The sequence below is a fragment of the Anser anser genome (genome assembly GCF_964211835.1).
Source record: "Anser anser genome assembly, chromosome: 5".
Taxonomy (NCBI): Eukaryota; Metazoa; Chordata; class Aves; order Anseriformes; family Anatidae; genus Anser; species Anser anser.
Genome location: NC_139725.1, coordinates 22,396,134 through 22,414,168, shown reverse-complemented (window position 1 = coordinate 22,414,168; position 18,035 = coordinate 22,396,134). Strand labels below are relative to the sequence as shown.

Below are 18,035 nucleotides of genomic sequence, written 5' to 3'. Positions count from 1 at the left end.
AAAAAACACAACACGTGCAGGAACAGTAGGTTTATAGAGGATGTATTCCGTAGTTGTATTTGTGTGCAGTTGCCCAGGACTACAAAACACATTCTTCAGACCAAGGATTTAAAAATCCCAAGGTCTGTTGTTGTTTTGTTTTTCCCCTGAATTTGGGCTGTTATATTTTATGGCAGAAATTATCTTTAAAAAAAAGAAAGAGAGGTGCACAACATAATATCAAAAACTCCATTACATTAATGAATTTAGTTTTGCAATTAAATGTGTTCATACGAAACCCATTAAATCATTTTACAATGACAACAAAAGATCTTTTTCCTGTTTATTGTAGGTGTATAATAACTTGGGTTTTTATTTGGCAACGCCTTTTAAGACACGTTTGCTCAACTGACGGTGTTCATGCATATGTGTTTTAAGGTGTGATTTGGATGTAAAGTATTTGGCTTAGGAATATAGAATCCATTTCAGAGTCACAGCTCAGAATCCAAGATTTACGAACAAATGTTTCTTAATGTTTGGTTAAATTACTCTGAGCTCAGATGACCTGAATTCTCTTAATGTAGTCTGAGCTGACTACATGCTGGATTCATACTACTGGACAAAAGGAGAGAACTGTGTATCTCTTGAAGGCAATTAGCATCTGTTAGGAAAATATAGCTGTTTCGTGTTCTTCACACAGAAAAATGAGCCATATACACTTTGGGTGAAAAAGTGTTACACATATGCACAAACAATAGATTTCCAGAGGATGTATTATTTCATAGCTGCATTTGTTTGCCTTTGCCCAGGATTCTAATACGTATACAAAACAAAAGGCTATTCAGTTTCTCTAACCTTTAACACAAAGTCTGGCAATCCTTTCCATTATACTTCTTTCTTAGGTCTTCCTTTAAGACCAGGTGAGGGAGGAAACAAAGAGTTGTAGCCCTGTAATTGCAATTTGTCTTGAAATTATTGCAGCCTGCAATCAGTTTATTGGCAATTGGTGAGCATTCTTTATTTCTGTCAGGTTTGCTGTTCAAGGTGATTTCTAAATAAAAGTAAAGATAAGTAAAATATCTCCACATAGATAGCCTCAATAGTATATTTATATACATAATGTAATCAATGGTGTGATCACTTCCTAATTGAAACCTCTGTTGGTAAAATGAACCTTCCCCCTTCTCCTTCCCGTGACATATGCTGCCTTTGAATTTCATCAGATGCTTGTAATTTGGAGAAAACAGCTCTTCTTGTAACACTAAAAAACTGTGGTGTCTGTCAACTTTTTATTAGAGAAGGAAAGGTGCTTGCCCTATAAAGAAGGCTGCTTTGAAGCATAACGTTTAGTACTGTTTCTTTAGAAACAATATTTTAGCATATTTTTCTTGTAACATCTAAACTGTTAATATCTGATAGTACATCAGCTTGGTTATTGAAATCACCTTGATATGTTTGGAATTTGACCAGTAATATTGTAGTCAAATGAGGAGATATATTATTCATGCTTTGTTAGGTCAACTGAACACATTTCAGCCCTACTGTGTTTGCAATCATCTTGACTAGTGTCACAATATTTTCCATCACCTCTCCCAAGGCACATTTAGCACCTTTTTTTTTTTTTTCCCTTTTACAAAAAGAAATTCTCAATCATAGCTTTAAAGCAAGCAGGCAACTGAAATCCACCCATTTCTTCAAGCTCTATAATCCCTAAGGCACCTGAAACAAAAACATATTGATATTAATTACCTAGCAGAAAGCAACCAAGAAAATCTTATTCCCAACTCTCTCTTCTTCCTTTACTCCTACACCCAATGTGCCTCTAAACAGAAAGCCTGAGTAGTGTGAAAGCACACAGGGAGACACGATGACAGCACAAGCAAGCCTCCTTTATACCCTTGTCCCCAGGACTCTTTTTCTGTATCTTCTCCTCGCAGCCCTCTCCTTGTTCACCTGTGATAAGGGTAATCTCTTCTCGGCAGCTCCCAGTGCTTCACTCACTGATTTCTTCAATGAGCAAGCAACAGGAGAGGTGTTGTTCACAAAGATCTGTCGTCTTTTCCCTCCCTTCATCAGGCTGACGCCTGTACCAAAATGAGTTATCATCTGAAAGTCCATAGGGCCGGGCATCCAGTCCTGCAGGGGTGACAGCAGTAGCCCCTGCCGGCTGGTGAGGATGCCATGGGCATGCCTGTTGCAAGCCCCTGGCGAGGGCAGTGGGGTGCTGTGGGTGGCCCGGTGCTCCGCTGAAGGCAAGGCTTCTGTGGGGCCAGGCTGGAGGAGCCAGCAGCTGGCAGCGGGAAGTAAAATTGCCTTGTTTTAAGCGAAGTCCCAAACGGAAGCAATTGGCTATTTCCTTCCCAATGCTGACCTAGGCAACAGCTCTCCCGAGTGTTTAGGTTTCACTTCTGAATACCAAAGCACTAAACTTACCCTGGGAGGTGTTTTTTTTTTTTTTTCTTCCTAAGTTGAAACATAAGGTGTGTCTGGCTAATTTTTTTTTTTTTCATTTAACGTTTAGACATAGGACTGGATTCTAGGTCTTTGCGCACTCGCTCTTCCCCATGCTCTGTTGCATCTTTCTGCGTTCTGGTCGTCCTGCACCTCAGGAGTTGTGGACTCCGCATTGCAGTGTGAAAAGTAGTTTAGCTTAGAAAAAAGGCAAGAGTTCATGGCACAAAGAGCTGATTCTGTGAATGTGGTAGCTGCCATTCCAGTATTGGTGTGTAATACAAATGTTTTGATCCCTAGTCTAGCTCAAATCTTGGGACAACTTCCCTCGTATGGCAGATCCCAGTTCATTCTTTCACAAGTAAGATTTCTTGTGCCTTGCTCAGGAGTACAGGCAGACAGGAAAAAGCGCTTTCTTGTATAACACGCTCTGCTTGATGTCCTCCTGAGAACTACTTACTCTTTTTACCCCTGCAAAGTGAGAATTTTCCTGGTAGTACATAGAAATATGATTATATACCACTATGTTGGTCCACAGGAGTGATCTGGATGACAAGAATGTGATCTGTGGGCACTTACAAGATGAGGACAAAAAAAACCACCCTGCTAATCAGTAGCAGAAATACCGACCACACTCAGTTCCCTTTCCTATGGTATATCTACACACTGCCATCTATAAGGCAACATAATCTAAAATCATGGATTTTGTGAGAAAATAAAAGTTTGGATCCTGATTTTCTTATAGATGTGAAAGAATTATGGTTCTGTCAGTCGCAGTTACCCAAACCATAGTGCAGCTCTGCAACAAGAAAAAAGTACAGAATTTTGTGAGTATACACAGAATAATCGTGACGCAGAAATCATTAAACTAAATGATGATTTTAGTAAACACTGATGCATGTAACCAACTAGTATAATGTAGTGCATTGACGTATTCAAATACTTACTTCCTTTTCAGTTTTCAGTAGATAAATATCATTATGCTGCACATAAAGTCAATAAAAACTTAGGGGAGGAGAATCTTCCTCAGTTTATTTCCAAAATAATTGACTTGTAGAAACCGAAACAGTGGTCTATGGTTAAAAATAATTGATTGTTTATTAAAAAAAAGATTGTTTATTAATAGCAGTGAAGTGAAGAATCCTTTAGAGAAAGAGTACTTCAGGAAAAAATTGCTTGATTTTGCGTAATCGAGGTTCAGTGTAATGACTGATTATGCTCCTGACTTTCCTTTTGAAATGGCAGATCATCAAAATGAGTCAAAAATGGTGATCAGTGTAGTAATAAATTTTGAAATGAATAAACGATTTGCTTAAAACAACAACAACAAAAATAAACAAAAAGAAGGACAGAGTTGAAGAAAAGAGTACAGAAAGTTCTACCTGCTGTTAGGCAGGTGCACTGATGACCAGGGAACCACTAACGTTGGTGAGAAGCTCTCCCCTTAGCACTGTGGAATTATGCAGCGATGCGGGACTCTTAGCAAGTGAATGCATTTATCTAAATGACCCATATTAGAAACGAAACATTTTTTCCTTAGTAATTTGAGATGAAAGGGTAAGCATTTACACTAATATTTTGACCTCTCTTCCTGTGTACAAATGCTTGTACTCGCAACGCAATGAATTAACATGAGTGTAAGCAGTACAACAATTTCAAAGCATGTGAAGATTTTCTCAGAGAGAAGGTGCTGTAACACAGATTCTTCAACTGTATGCAAAACAGTGTCTTTTCCTTGAAGTAGAACAGACCTGGCAATTCTGCTGTTTAATGAAAGATGTTGGGGAAAAGGTCTGAAAAGCAGCTTGTGGTAAAATAATTTGTACAGACTTTGTGTTCTACAACCAACAACAGCACATTGATTTTTGGTTGTGTACACCAGTGAGATTACACAACTTGCAAGTGCAAAGCAAGCACTGATCAGAGAACAAGGGCGATTAAGGAAATGTTGTACTCTTGAGAAGTGCCTGCATTGCTGAATTGATTTGTGGTTTGAAATCCCCAAATTCAAGAAGCATGGGGAAAAAGAGAATCAGCTCTTTTCTCGTTTGGCCCTGCTCAGTGTAAGAGACAGAAAGAGTGTGGGAAATGGTGGATTGCTGCTGCTGCTGTTGTTTTTTTTATTCCTAAGGTCATGATGCCCAAGAAAAAAGAGAGAAGCAAATGATACATTCTTTGTTCACCTTGCACAGGCATCTAGATGCTTACTTTATTTGTGTTTATAATCAGCCCTTGCACTATTACAGTTCCTAAGGGGAAGTCAGTTACAGAAAAAGGCTCAAATAACAATAGTTACAAATAGCAAATATTGCATATCATTAATGAATTTTTTCTGAGTTTCTCAAGGTTTACTAAAACATTTATCAGAAATGTCTTTCTGTATAACCAACAAAACACTAACCTATCTAAATTAATAAACACATTTCATTATTATACTTTATTTTATACCTTCTTTAAGTTGTGATGTCCCCTGTATTATTTCACATTCAAAAATTCTTTGACCAAGTTGTTTTTGTGCTTCTTACTGCTTCATTAGTGACGTGAAACTTTAAGCAGCTCTACAGCTCTGATTATTATCATCTCATAAGGGCGTAACACTACCTGTATGTCTTCTATTTTCTTATGGATTTTCAATTCCCTCACCAGTTTCCCTGTGAAATTTTATAAACCTTGCATGTCTTCTTAATATGGCTCTGAAATGGGCTGTGTGTGTATCTCTGCCCAACAGTTAACATTAAACTATAATGCTTATAAATTTCATAGAATCTAAGAAAAATACTGTGTCATAAATCTGCTTATAACCCTGCTTGCTGGTTCACTAGCCATAATTCTTGACTTTTAGTAGCTTTATCCAAAATCAAAGGGTTTAATAAGCTCTGCAAAATCATAGCAAGCTGCCTGCTGTAGCCTGCCAGAACTTTGCATGGTTCCTGGAAGGCAACTAGCAAATGGAGTTTCTGCACATCAGTTTCCTCTTATTGCGGTGATCTGAAGTGAGGAAATCTATATGAAAATCTCTTTCTGACTCTACATCTATTATATTGAATTTTTAGGCAATATTTAGGGTCAGAGGCAGAAGAATTAGCCAATCTAATTCTGCCTGAAAACCTGTTCCTTTCGTTCACCAAGGACCGCTTTTGAAGCTGCTGCTGTGTCTGCTGGGGACTAACATAATAAGAAGCAACTTGTGCCTTCTGCCTTTCACCCCCTGTCTGTGAAGAGAGTACCTCTGTCGTGAAGAGTACCTCTGCCTTCCCTGTAACAAAGGGTATTTCCATCCCCTTCTAACTGAAGCAATCTGCACCCTCCTTCTGTGCTTCAGGTTTGAGCTTGCCAGGAAAGGCTTCCTTCTATTCCCAAGCTCATGTCTGGCTTCATTAAACTTTTTTTTTTACATATATACCTATGTAAGCCTACTTGGTTTGCCTGAGGTTTTTGGTTTTAGCCCACTTTAATTGTCAAATCAGGTTTGAAGTAAGCAATACAATCAATCCCTGCATGAAGTCTTCTACATGACAGAACTTTAAGAACATTTTTCATATTAACTGCTTAAGATAATTAATGCAGAGTTTCAGAATTATAAGTCTCATTCCTTAAAACTTCTATTTTATTGAAATAAGAAATCTCAAAAGATTTTTTTAACTACATATGAATATCAATATAAGGCTTTAATTCTGGTAATCTTAAATGGGATTTTAATGCCCCAACTTGTATGTATAAAATGCAGTTTGAACAAAAATAAATACAAGAAACTCTCAAAATCAGGCAATTCAAATTAGAATTAATGTATGATTTTAGGCTTTTTTAGCTTGCCTTTTGTTTTTAAAGAAGATGTGACTACAGAAACTCTTTCGCAGACATGCCAATTACAGTGTCAAAGAATTTTCTATCTCGTTAGTGAGGACCTAACTAAGAAAAGCATCTCTAGAAATACTCTCCTGTAAGGCAGTGTCTATGTAAGGCTGTTTGTTCAAATTTAACACCGCAGGGTTTTGCTAGTTAGAATTTTCTCAAAAATCCAAGTTTACAGGCAACGTGTCTTAAGAAAGGGTCTGAATTTTTAACCTGTTCATTTAATTTCCTAATTTTCATGTGTAAAACTGTAAAATGTGCGTGCACCATATAAAAATGCAGGGAACGAATCACGCGGTGATCTAACATTATTGTTACAAGTAACGTGTTCAAAACTTTGAATGTGCCATGTGTAAGTAACGTGTTAATTTGTTCTTTTGTATGTGTACATGAAAACAATGAGTAGAATATGCATTTCTGCCCGATGCCTATAGATTCCCCGCCTCGTGCAGGGGATGGGATACGTTAGCCTCCACTTGTTAGTTCTTCCCTTGTGCCCCATCTCTCTACCGCTCCGTGCCGCGAGCCAGCTCTGGTGGCGGCACAAACCCGTGCTGGCTACTTCATGCCGTCGTTGTGTGAATGCTTCACGAGCATTGATTACGACCCAGGAAAGCCCTGTGAGGTGGGAGAGGGACGTGACCTTCCGTCAGCCATCAGCAAACTGGTGGCATGTGGAGATAAAGGTGAAAAATGTCAAGTCGGACTCCAGAAGTTTCCAGGCGCCCGGTGCCGTTTGTGAAGCGCTAGGCTATGGCCGCCTCGCTTGCGAGCCATCTACCTCTGCAGGCCGCAGAGCCTGCTCATGGTGCCAGGCCTTTATCAAGGGAAAAAAGACAGCAGCGGTATGTTGTGTTTTATTTGCTAAGCCTGGAAATCACAGTGAAAAGCGTCAAGCAGCCTGGCAAGGAGAAGCGGGGGACGCGAAGCTGGCAGCGGGGCCCTTTGGCGTGCTCGTCCCCTCCCCACCGGGGAGCGGAGGACTGGGGCCGGCCTCTGCCCCTTCGGGGGAGTTTCAAACTCCGTCCATCTGCCCCCATCGCTGCCCCGAGCACCGAGCTCCGGCTCGCTGCGGGCACACCTCGGAGCGGCCACAAGCCTGTACGCGACGCCGCGGCGCCTCGGCCTAGCACGGCCGGCGGCGGCGGGACTAGAACCCGCGACCCCCGGAGCCCCGTCCCCTCCCCGCGCCACCCATGCGGCCGCCGGCACCAGCAGCGGGGCCGCCCGGCGCGCGTGCCCGCGCGGGGAGGGGAGGGGAGGCGGGGGGGGGCGGGGGGGGAGCGGCGGGCGCGCGGCCGGCTTCCCGGTGCCTCCAGCGGCAGCAGGAAGAGGCGCTGCCCCGCGCACGCGCAGCTGGCCGGGCGGGCGGGCGGGAGCGCGCGCGCTGAAGCCGCGGCGGCGGCGGGCGGGCGGGAGGGGAGAGGAGAGGGGAGGGGGGAGGGGAGGGAAGCTGCTGAGGTAAAGTTAGGGGGAGCGAGAGGCGCCGTCAGGCAGCCGGCAGCCGGGGAGGCTTCGGCGGCCGCCATTACTGAGCCGAGGGCGCCGGGGAAGGGAGCCAGCGGGGAGGCGGGACGGGGGCCGCGGGCTGCGGCGGCGGGCCGGGGAGCGGAGCGGAGCCAGCCCGGCGGGGACGGGGCCGGGGCCGGGGGAGCCGCCGGCGTGGAGAGAGCGTCCCGGGCATGCTGCTGCCGCCGCCGCCGCGGAGGAGCCGGATCCCGGCGGCCAGAGGTGAGGGCAGGGGCCGGCGGCCCCGAGCCGGCAGCGGGGGAAGGGGGCGGCACGGCTCGGCACGGCCCGGCCCGGCGCTGAGGGGCTGCGGGCTGCGGCCGGGGCCCGGCCGAGCGGGGAGCGCGCAGGGCAGGGCAGGGAGCGGGGCGGCCGGCCCCGGCCAGGTGCTGAAGGCCTGGGCCGTGGGAGGGTCCGAGCCTGCCGTGCGCGGCTGCCAGCTGGCCGCGGCTCCCCGGGGAGGGAGGGAGGGAGGGAGGCAGGAAGGGAGCTCCCCGCTCCTCTCCTCTTCCTTCCTCATTCCCTCCTTCCCCTACTCCTCCGGCTTCCTCCCCTCTCCCATTCCCGCTGCCCGTCTCCTCCCCCCCCCCCCCCCTTTTCTCCTTTCTCCGTACTTCTTTCCCTCCTCGCCGCCCCCTTCTACTCGCCTGCTCCTGCTTCTCCAGTGAATCTGAACAGTTGTCAGTTCTCCTCCTCCTTCCTTTCACCTTCAGATATTGCTCGACGCTAAATTTAAGAAAACTTCGCTCGCCTAATGATGTGTGTGCGTTTCTGTTTTTCCACCAGGTGGATTTTAAGCCTTTGAAATAGGGTAGCCAGTTGCGGTGTTGCAGCTCTCGAGCATTTTGAATCCCTTCAACCAGCATAACCTTTAGACTCTCTCCACCCAAGGAAAGCACCACAGATAGAACGCCATAGTGTTGAAAATATAGGACGTAAGGAGTATAAAGCACTATTTTCCTTAAAAATGGACTGTTTCTTCAGAGAAGGAGGACGTACTCATCACCTTCCCCCCCAGAATCCACCCCACCCTTGCTCTGTAGCCCCCTTTTGCCCTCTCCTCTATCGCTTTTGATATCAGCGTGGAATATTTCCTTAATAAGTAGGAGGGGAACGTTTTAAATCTAGACCAAAATAGGCCTGTGGGGGTATGTGTGTATTCTTTAGTTCAGTGTCATGCGGATAAGTGGAGGATTTCTTTTTTTCTTAATGAAGATCTTTGACAGAATTTTAAAAACTCTACACTGCAGAGTAAAGGCAGTAAAGAGATAACAGCATTTGCTGGTCAATTGAACGTCCATTTTAAACCTGTGCATTGGAGCCAGTTACAGCACTGATACTTGTACACTTAGTTCATAAATGAATGAGGAATTAGTAGGCTGCATTCTTCTGTCGTGCTGTCTTACCTTCCTGAGGTTCTTCAGTATGATAGCTGTTTTCAACAGTGACATCAGTGACCAGAGTTGCCTGTTTTCTCAGGGAAAAAAAACACGTTTGTATTTCAAACTTGCAGTATGTATCTAAAACTACCATGTTGCAAACATTCATTCAGGTGTGTTTTTATGAGGGTTTACCTTCTTTTGTTCCTTCTTTGAAAATTATTTTCAAGAAGTGCTAAAATCTATTTATAGTATTCTACTGGAACTCAGTGTTACTAGAGCTCTCAAAGCATGATGTCAATATAGTAAGATAGTAGTTTTTTGGTTTTTTTTAAAGAGTCTGTGGCACCTAAAGTAGCAGAAATTGTTTAAGCATTTGTTACATTATCACTAGCTTGGTGTATTTTGTAACAAGTTATTTTAAAGCTTGGCAAATACTGGACTTAAATAGTATGCTTTTTTTTGTTAAAGTATTCCCATAGGAAGTGGCTGCCAGTGTTGTGTCGTCGCACTCCCCCCACCCCTCAAAATAAAAATAATTGCAACCAAATGCCTGCTGCTTACCGATATTGGACTTTATTTTAGGTAAGGCATTGCATGTGTAACATAATCCAATTAAATACCTCATGCTCAGACTGAATTGTTTTTAAAATCCTATATTTAGCACTAGCAATCAAATGCTGCACATTTTTGAGGTTAAAGATAAAATGTGCTTTCCTGAAGCTATAGGTGTTTTTCCTTGTGCAAACTCTGTAGGAAAGAAATGCACTGATCATAATAACAGATTGTTCTGTATAAGTTTGGGAGTTGTTATTTGAGTAGACAGTACAAAACTAGTTCTACTTTTGTTTGATAAAGATATTAAAGGGAGATTGACAGGACCTTAAGTCTTCCGAAGGTATGTTCCTAACAGAAGATAAATCCCATGTACTGGCATCCTTCGAGAATATTTTGCATAAAACTTTAAAACACTCCACGTCATTGTTTTTGGTAGGCTAACATGTGGCGTGTCCTTAAAATTACACATGTCAGGCATGCTTCAGGGATGATACTGTCTGACCTTTACCGAAAGAATGGAAGTTTGCGAAGCCAAATGTTGGGTATTAGGTACTGCTGGCATAGTCACGTCGGTTTGCAGACTGAAAGCATTGCATCCATAAATGACGTAGCTACGAGAGTAAAACCTGTGCTGTGTTCTCACTGCGTGGTGATGAAAGGCTGCTGCTCAGGGGAGCCTGCGTTGGTCGGGAAGAGTTTCCCGTGCTGGCGAGAACTCCTGGGGCTTGCCTGAGCCGCACGGCCGCTAGGGGGCTTTGTAGGCATGGCTATCCTGGGATAGGCGCACCAAGCCCGGGCAGGCTCGCTTCGTTTGGCTGGCCATTTTAAATGCACGTCTAAAAGTAAGTAACGCATTATTTGACCTAAGCTTCCCGTTGTTTTGAAAGCGTTTAGCCACGCTTGTAAGAAAAAAAAAAAAAAAGTTTAGTTTCAGGTAGTTCCAACAACACTGAGAATTGTGTGCAAGGACTGCTAAGATTTTTTCCTTGTTTCTGTGTTAGTAATAACTTAAAGGAGGCACAGTACTCTTGTTTTTTTCCCTCCCCCCTGAGAATTCCTAGGCTAGAGGTCAGTGTAACTGAGGTGGAATATTGTTGTTTTTTTCCATTGGATTTTAAAAAGAATTAGTAAGCGTATTAATTTTACAGATTATTGTTTGAACCTTGTCATCACTTCCTTAAATCTGTGGATTTTAATGGGATATTTAAAGAAAAATGAGCTCAAAATTTCTGGCAGGAAAAACTGAAGGAATTGCAGTGAAGTTATTTTAAATTCAGGTATTAGCTGTGCTTTTTAAATCATTAACACCTACCAGAAACTGAATTAATCAGTCAGTGGCTATTTCTGCACATTGCATTTTATGGTGAATTAGAGTTGTTTCTTTGGTTTTCAGTTACGGTTCCCACACGTTCTTGCAATACTCTATCAGCTGACACACTAGCGCTGCAGAGGAATGTTTGCATTTTTAAAAAAGTGAAACTAATACACCATGCACAGCTTTAGAAACGTGTACGGTTTTTATGTTGTAGTATGAGCTCATGTAGGTTAGCTAATTATTAGGCAAAATATTATTTTCTACTTGGACGTGGCTTGTTATTTGCTCATTTCATGAACAACTTAGAAGAGTCCTCATTCTGCACGGGTAGAACTTAGGCATCTGGCTTGTACAAGGTCAAACACCGAGTTACCATTTGAATGAAGTCTCCAAGCTAAGGGTGTCAGTACCTACAGTCTGTACCCGGTTCCCCATCAAGCAAAATAACACAAAATAAACCAGAAGTGTGGATCGGTGAAATTTACTGAGGTTACCTCTGCCAGGATTTTAACTTCTCTTTGCAGCGGATAGATTTTAACCTCATTTCTCTGCTTACCTTGTTCCCTCCTTCCTCATCTGCCTCATTTTCTTTCTTTTTCTATCAGTTCTATCTTGGATTCCCTTTGTAAGATTTCTTCCTTTAGTGCTTTTGTGTTCTTCCTGAATAACTTAGTGCAGGCTACCTGATCAGGTTATTTACAGAGAAACTGCTGTGAATGCTATGCATGTCTTCAGTAGCTTTTCCTGTGGAAAAAGGATTATGAGTCTATTTTTCCTGTAAACTTGTACTATTTACTTTGCTGTTGAAAGCTTTGAACCTGCATTGAACGCTCTCAGATATTCAGAAATCTGTAGATAAGTCACTTGAGAGGCCTAAGTTCAGACTTGTGCAGTGATGATTATTTGAGCTTCTGAAGTTTACCTGTGTATTTTACCTTGATCTAATTTGTGCAGTTTGTTTGTGTTTTTTTTTTTTGCTAACAGCAGCAATGCTAATAGGTGCCCCTAGAATATTGGATTCCAGCTGAGGAGTGCTGTTCTCTTTTGAATTTAGAAATAAAAGCCTTGATTTAATTCTGGGTAATACACCAGAGGTCTTCAAAGTATTGTTATCAATAGGAGAAATTTAGTAAACATAGTAAGATCTTTGAACTTCTGTTTTTAAACCCAGTTTTGCATTGACTTTTTAATATGAAGTTGGGCAGTCAGTTTTTCTCTTCTTTTTTGTCAGCTGATTACTTTGCTTTTGTATACAAAGGAGCATCTAGTATCTGACTTCTTTAAGGATGGCAGGTGAACATCGTGGTAACCAAGTCTGAGATGAATACCAGACCAGTTGGGGTAATCCATTCTCATCCTCCACTTACCTAGCAGGACTAATCACCCTGCCATTAAAACTCTATTCCTTTGTCGGTCTGTGGCGCTACTGAAGGCATTTCAGGTCATCCCTTGTTACCTTGCCATTAATTGGTTGAGCTTATTTCCTGATGTGCAGTCTGTTTTTTTTCTTTTTGATTTTTTTTTTATTTTATTTTTTTGACTGGTACTTGCAGAATTTTACCAAGGAGCATTGGATTTACCCTTACTTATAAATCAGATTTCAAGTACGGTTAATTACTTAAGATTACTGGTACTTGTGAAAGGGTGACTCTTGGCCTGGTAGTGAAGATAACAGGGGGCACGGTGAGTGCTTAGGGCCTCAACAGACTTCCGTGAATTAAGATTGTTGGTAAGATCGTATTGGTATACTCTGGACCTGATTTAGTTTGTTAAAAGGATGGTTTTGAAGATATTTTTTTATGCTTGTTAGAGTAAAAAAGGATACCTGGTGGAAAATACTGAATGAGAAATAGCACAGCTACCTTAAGCTACATCAACATTATTTTATTATTGGCTCTTTAAGTGACAATGGTTGAATTGTTGTTCTGCTATGTTTTGGGTAGAGCTATGATTACTGATGGGCTGATAGGTCTTGGGAGTTCAGATACCGTACTAAATATTTTCTAAAGCTAAATTTTCGTTCTCAAACTGTGAAATGAGGGCCAAATCTTATGAAAACTTTGTCAGTAGTAATCTGAATCCAAAGCTCTAGCTTCATTGAAGTTGTGGTCCTTGATATTTGGAAGTGGTATGCATTCAAAACTCATCCTACAGGCTATTTCTGTGAAATCTGATGTGTTTGAATTGACTTCGTGATCCGCGGTGGAGTTTGCACTAATTTTCTCTCAGTGTATTCACATATCCTGAAAAGCAGACTAGGCTGGGGTGGCCCTTCTCTTCATGTGTGCTTTTTTGTTATTTTCTGCTTGGCAACCTAATTTACAAACACCATCACAAAACTACGATGATTGAAAGTAACCCTTTCCAATTAGTGGTCCCTCACTGTTGCTTCTCTGCAAAAATTAGAGTGAGTTGGAGGACTGTGGGGAACCACTTTTTCCTTCCCCTGTCAGTGTTGTTTTCAGCTGCCTAGTTTGCTGTGGGCATGAGCAGTTCTTGTGCCACAACATTTATTCTTCAGTGTTAGGTCTGCAGAGAGTAAACATTTTTAGGTTCAGCAAACAATTTCGGAAGGTATTCAGAAATACTCCAACTATTTGCATGTGAGTGATTTCCTTGCCTATGGACCCATCTGCAGCTTCCTGTGCAGCTGCAATCACCAAATAGTGATAGGCGATAGTATTTTAGTATTTATTAGCTGCTGATAACATGATATCCTGTGCTAAAGTTTAGAATTCTGCTCAGAAGACTTTGAGAGACTTAATAGAAAATAAATGGCACCGGTGACTCTGCAGGTCACGTGGGGCCTGTTTTTAAAGAGCTTTCTCCTGTGGCAGAGCGCGCGGTGCCCGCCGGCTGGTGCCCCCAGCTGCCTGCGTGCGGGCAGGGACACTTCTCCCTCTGGCAGCCCGATGGCTCTGCCAGGTGCCCAGGCAGACCCTCTGCCATGCCGTAGCCCCCTGGCTCCCGTGGGTGCAGGGCAGTGCCACAGACAGCTGGGAGGGAAGGGCAGGGATGTGGCTTGCCTCCGCTCTTCTCTTTGGCATGACGGAGGTTGGCCTTAAAGCAGGGCCATGGTTAGCGCAGGACTGCTAGCGTGCTAGCTAATCACTGCGGTGTCTGGTACCACGAGCTGAGAACTGCAGGACTGGTGTGGCGTTGGTGTCCTGCTTATCGCTTGTTTTGTCCAAAAGAAGGATTACAAAAGCTTAAACTCTTTCAATTACCTATGTTATTCCCAAAGCGAAGTAGAATTAGGAAGAATATAATTGTAATGACCCCCCAAAAAATAAACAAGAAAAACCTTTGCCATACTTCCCTGATGTTATGTTTAGCACATTTCCAGCATGGTGCTGCATCTCGTTTAAAAATGACGGCTTTCCCTAGTTAAAAGTGGTGTAAATCGTGCTCCAGTCCAAGTGCCTCAAGTTTCTTTCCTTTTCTTTACGTTACTATGTGCAGCACTGACCTGTCACCCAAAGTTTGCTTTTGTGTGGTTGCAAACTGAAGAAGTTCCGTGGAAGAGACCCAATTTTGTTTACTTTACAGCAGCAGCCATGCAGTAAAATCAACATATACCAGGGTTATACTAATAAATTAGTATCCTAGTTGAGAATTCACCATCTTCCAGTAAAAATATGTTTTCAATTTCTGATTTGTCACAGTCAATGATATCATTAACTTCAGAAATGCCTTTTTTTTCAGGTAAAAGGGTTTTGAGGTACTCAGTAATTTTTTTAGTAATAAAACTTACATACGTATCTTTAGGCATACATTCACTTTATGTATTCTGCAGTTACTGGCTCTGCTGACTTAATCTTGCAAAACTATATTCTAGATATTTTAGAGTTCCAAATTCTGTCAGTAATTAGTGATTTTTGTATCTTATATTTTGTGTGTTATCTGAGACACTGTATTCACTTTTCAGAAGAGGCTTCTGCAGCCCAGGAGTTGTTAAAATATCAAGCTGAACTTCTGAAATCACAGGTCCTTAGGAAGAGTTACGTCCTCTGTCTGTTCCAAGTATTAATAGCTGTGTTTAGAGGATTTAAACCCTCTAAGTTGAGAGGAAGATCCAGCTTGGGCTCTGAGTTCTGAATTAGGTTTATAGGTTTAAAATGAGGGAAACAATACTCTTAACTTGTGCATGAGAAGTACCGAAGTACCTTTTCTGATTGCTGCTCCTGCTTTCATTATTTTGCAATTGCTAATGAATCTTATTTTTGTTTTCAGATCCTCAGGGAAGGACTTACTGAAGGACACTGTTTAAATGTGTGACATCACTGCAGAAAGATCACAGCAGGATAATCATCTTGCTTTGCACCTTGTTTTCCTAAGGGTAAGTTTGGGCTTTAGGTTTTCATAATCTTTTGTTTAAGGGGGAGGGTGGATGAATAAATACAAGGTGATATGCTGTATTTTCTTAAAACTACACTGGGAAATGTAAAAGCCTGTAGAGATGAGATCCTATGGCGAGATTGTTGAAGGTCGGATTCTTCCTGCAGTGATGTCATACACTTTGTGTTCCATAGTTTGTCAAAATCCTTCTGTTTACATGTAGAAGTGCTCTGTTATTTTCAATTCAAAGACTGAAGTAACGTGGAGAAAACAAACCACCCCTCCTTTGAATTGGTAACAAGGAAAAAGTTGGGGGGAGGGGACTTGGAGTATTTTCATTTTGTTATACTGGAATTAGGCAGATTGAAAGATTGAAGTAATGCAATGAAAGTACCTTATTGTGTAGTTTCTGTGTGTATGTTTCAAAATTGTACAGTGCATTTAAATTAGTAGTATACCAAAAAGAAAAATCTTCCATTTAGGCAGCAATTCAATAATGATTACATGTTAAATATGAAGCCATTATAATGTTAGATTTTTATCAAGTTTATTACTTAATTAAAATAGATCTCATTCTGTGACTTTGCTTTGTCAGTGCAAAATAGAAATTGTTTAAAAAAAAAAAGAGCTAGTTTTAAATATCTTAAGTGATTTGGCTCCCACTGTTTTGAGAATCTTCCATGTCAGAAATCTTATGAGAGGCTAGTGTGTTTGTTTTTGCGTTGTAAGTGTCCCATGTCACCTTACTCTTTCTACTTAGTCTCTTAAAAATATATTGATTGGTTAAAACATTTATTGCTAGAGGAGGAAGAACCCTTGCTATGTGCGGATGTAGGGTATCTGAAAGTATTGATTGCTTCTTGTAAACTAGTTGCAAATAGACAGTGTCTTCCTGATTAAATGAAATAATCCTGTGAATGAAGATTTTTGTGTTCGAGTTTAGTCCACATCAAATCTGTACTGTGCATTGGTAAATAGAAAACATTTTATGGCGCAAGTGGTGACTGAACTTCTCATTCTAATAGTTTGAATGATGCTACTATGATGAGCTTTGCTTTGGAAACAAAACACTGGGTTTATTTGTAGAAATATAAACACGGCTTTTACTAAGTATTTTTGTTCCCAGAGCCATCTTCTATTAGCTCTGAATTCTCTGTTTTACGGATATAAAAATACAGTGGAAAAAGTAAAAAAACTAAACAGTCTAAAATAAGTTCTTTCTGAACATCTTTGTGTAAATTAATTTAAAACAAACAAAATTTTCTAAAAAGCATCATGTTTCACTTCTTGCAGTATGAAAACTATTAAGTATAAAAATTTTTATTTTCCCTTTCATTTTGCAGTGAAATGCATACTTTGTTTAAAATAAATATTTAAAAAGGTAGTTTTCTTGACTATTTCCATACCCGAAAGCTGTTTTTTGCATATATTTATTTCCATATTGTGGTCAATGAACTTTATTACAGAGTTTGTTACATACAGAATATGCTTTTGATCAGAACTTCAGATTTCTATTTGTAGGTGTTAGACAGTAAGTTGGAAAACTGTTGACCAGGCGTTGATTCTTTATAGCCAAGGTATTGAAAGTCCATTTTCTATTACAATGTGATACAAATATTTCTCTTGTTACTGCATGCCATCAAGCTCAGGTATGTTTTAATGTTTGTGACTTAGTATTGAGGCAGATTTTGAGAGCCTTCTGGGTGACAGATCATGGAATATCCTGAGTTGGAAAGGACCCACCAGCATCATCGAGTCCAGCTCTTGGCTCCCCAAAGGACTTTTTTTTCTTTCTTTTTTTTTTTTTTTTACTGAAGAAAGGTACTACAGTACCACTCAACAAATTGTTGCTAAGAATGACAAAATAGTAAATAAAACTGAGATACTGAGACTAAAATTTCACTGTTGATGCTCCTTATGGCTTTTCCTTCAAGTATGGTATATTTATATATGTTTAGGTACATTTATGCCGTTACTCTGTACTCCACAAATGTAAAAGCAAATATTTTAAGTAATCTGTATGTTCCATTTATGGTGCCATGTGATTGCTTTCTTTTCATCAAGAGAATGAGAAAAGTAGTATTACCAACATATATTCACAGAATAGTTAGGGTTGGAAGGGACCTCTGGAGGTTAGCTGGTCCGGTGCCCCCGCTGAAGCAGGAAGACCCAGAGCGACTTGCCCGGGACCAAGTGCGGATGGCTTTTGAATATCTCCAACGAGGGAGGCTCCGCATTCTCTCTGGGCAGCCTGTCCCAGTGCTCAGTCACCTGCACTTCTCCTTCTAGTACTGCACAAGGTTCTGTCAGCCCTTCTCTACACCTTACTGAGGTCCCTCTGGAAGGCAGCGCAACCCTGTGGTGTATCGGCCAATCCTCCCGGCTGCGTCACCGGCAAACTTGCTGAGCGTGCGCTCCGCCCCATCATCCAAGTCATAAAGGAAGATGTTGAACAGTATTGCACTGAATATTAACCCCTTGGGTACACCTCCAGTTAGTGGCCCTAATCATAGTCTGCTGGGTCTGGCCATTCAGCTATTCATTTTTTATGTTTAGCGCGTAGTGCAACTGTTTCTAAAATAGAAAATGTCTTTCCATTTGCATACTGCAAATGTATGCAAGCAGCATCTTCTGATTAAAAGATGAATGGTATT

General features: G+C 41.6%; 1 protein-coding gene across 4 annotated transcripts in view; it reads left to right on the top strand.

Annotated features, from left to right (window-relative positions):
* Window positions 1–7,734: 7,734 nt before the first annotated feature.
* ARHGAP5 (Rho GTPase activating protein 5) overlaps window positions 7,735–18,035 on the top strand; it is a 48,136-nt gene continuing 37,835 nt past the window's right edge. For 2 of the 4 annotated variants that reach the window (XM_083840108.1, XM_083840105.1), the window contains exons 1-2: window positions 7,735–8,013; window positions 15,277–15,382. The gene's annotated coding sequence lies outside the window, so the exon portion shown is untranslated. Of the gene's footprint in view, window positions 8,014–9,641; window positions 9,756–15,276; window positions 15,383–18,035 lie in introns of all 4 variants that reach the window. The other 2 variants (XM_083840106.1, XM_083840107.1) reach the window with 2 other exon arrangements.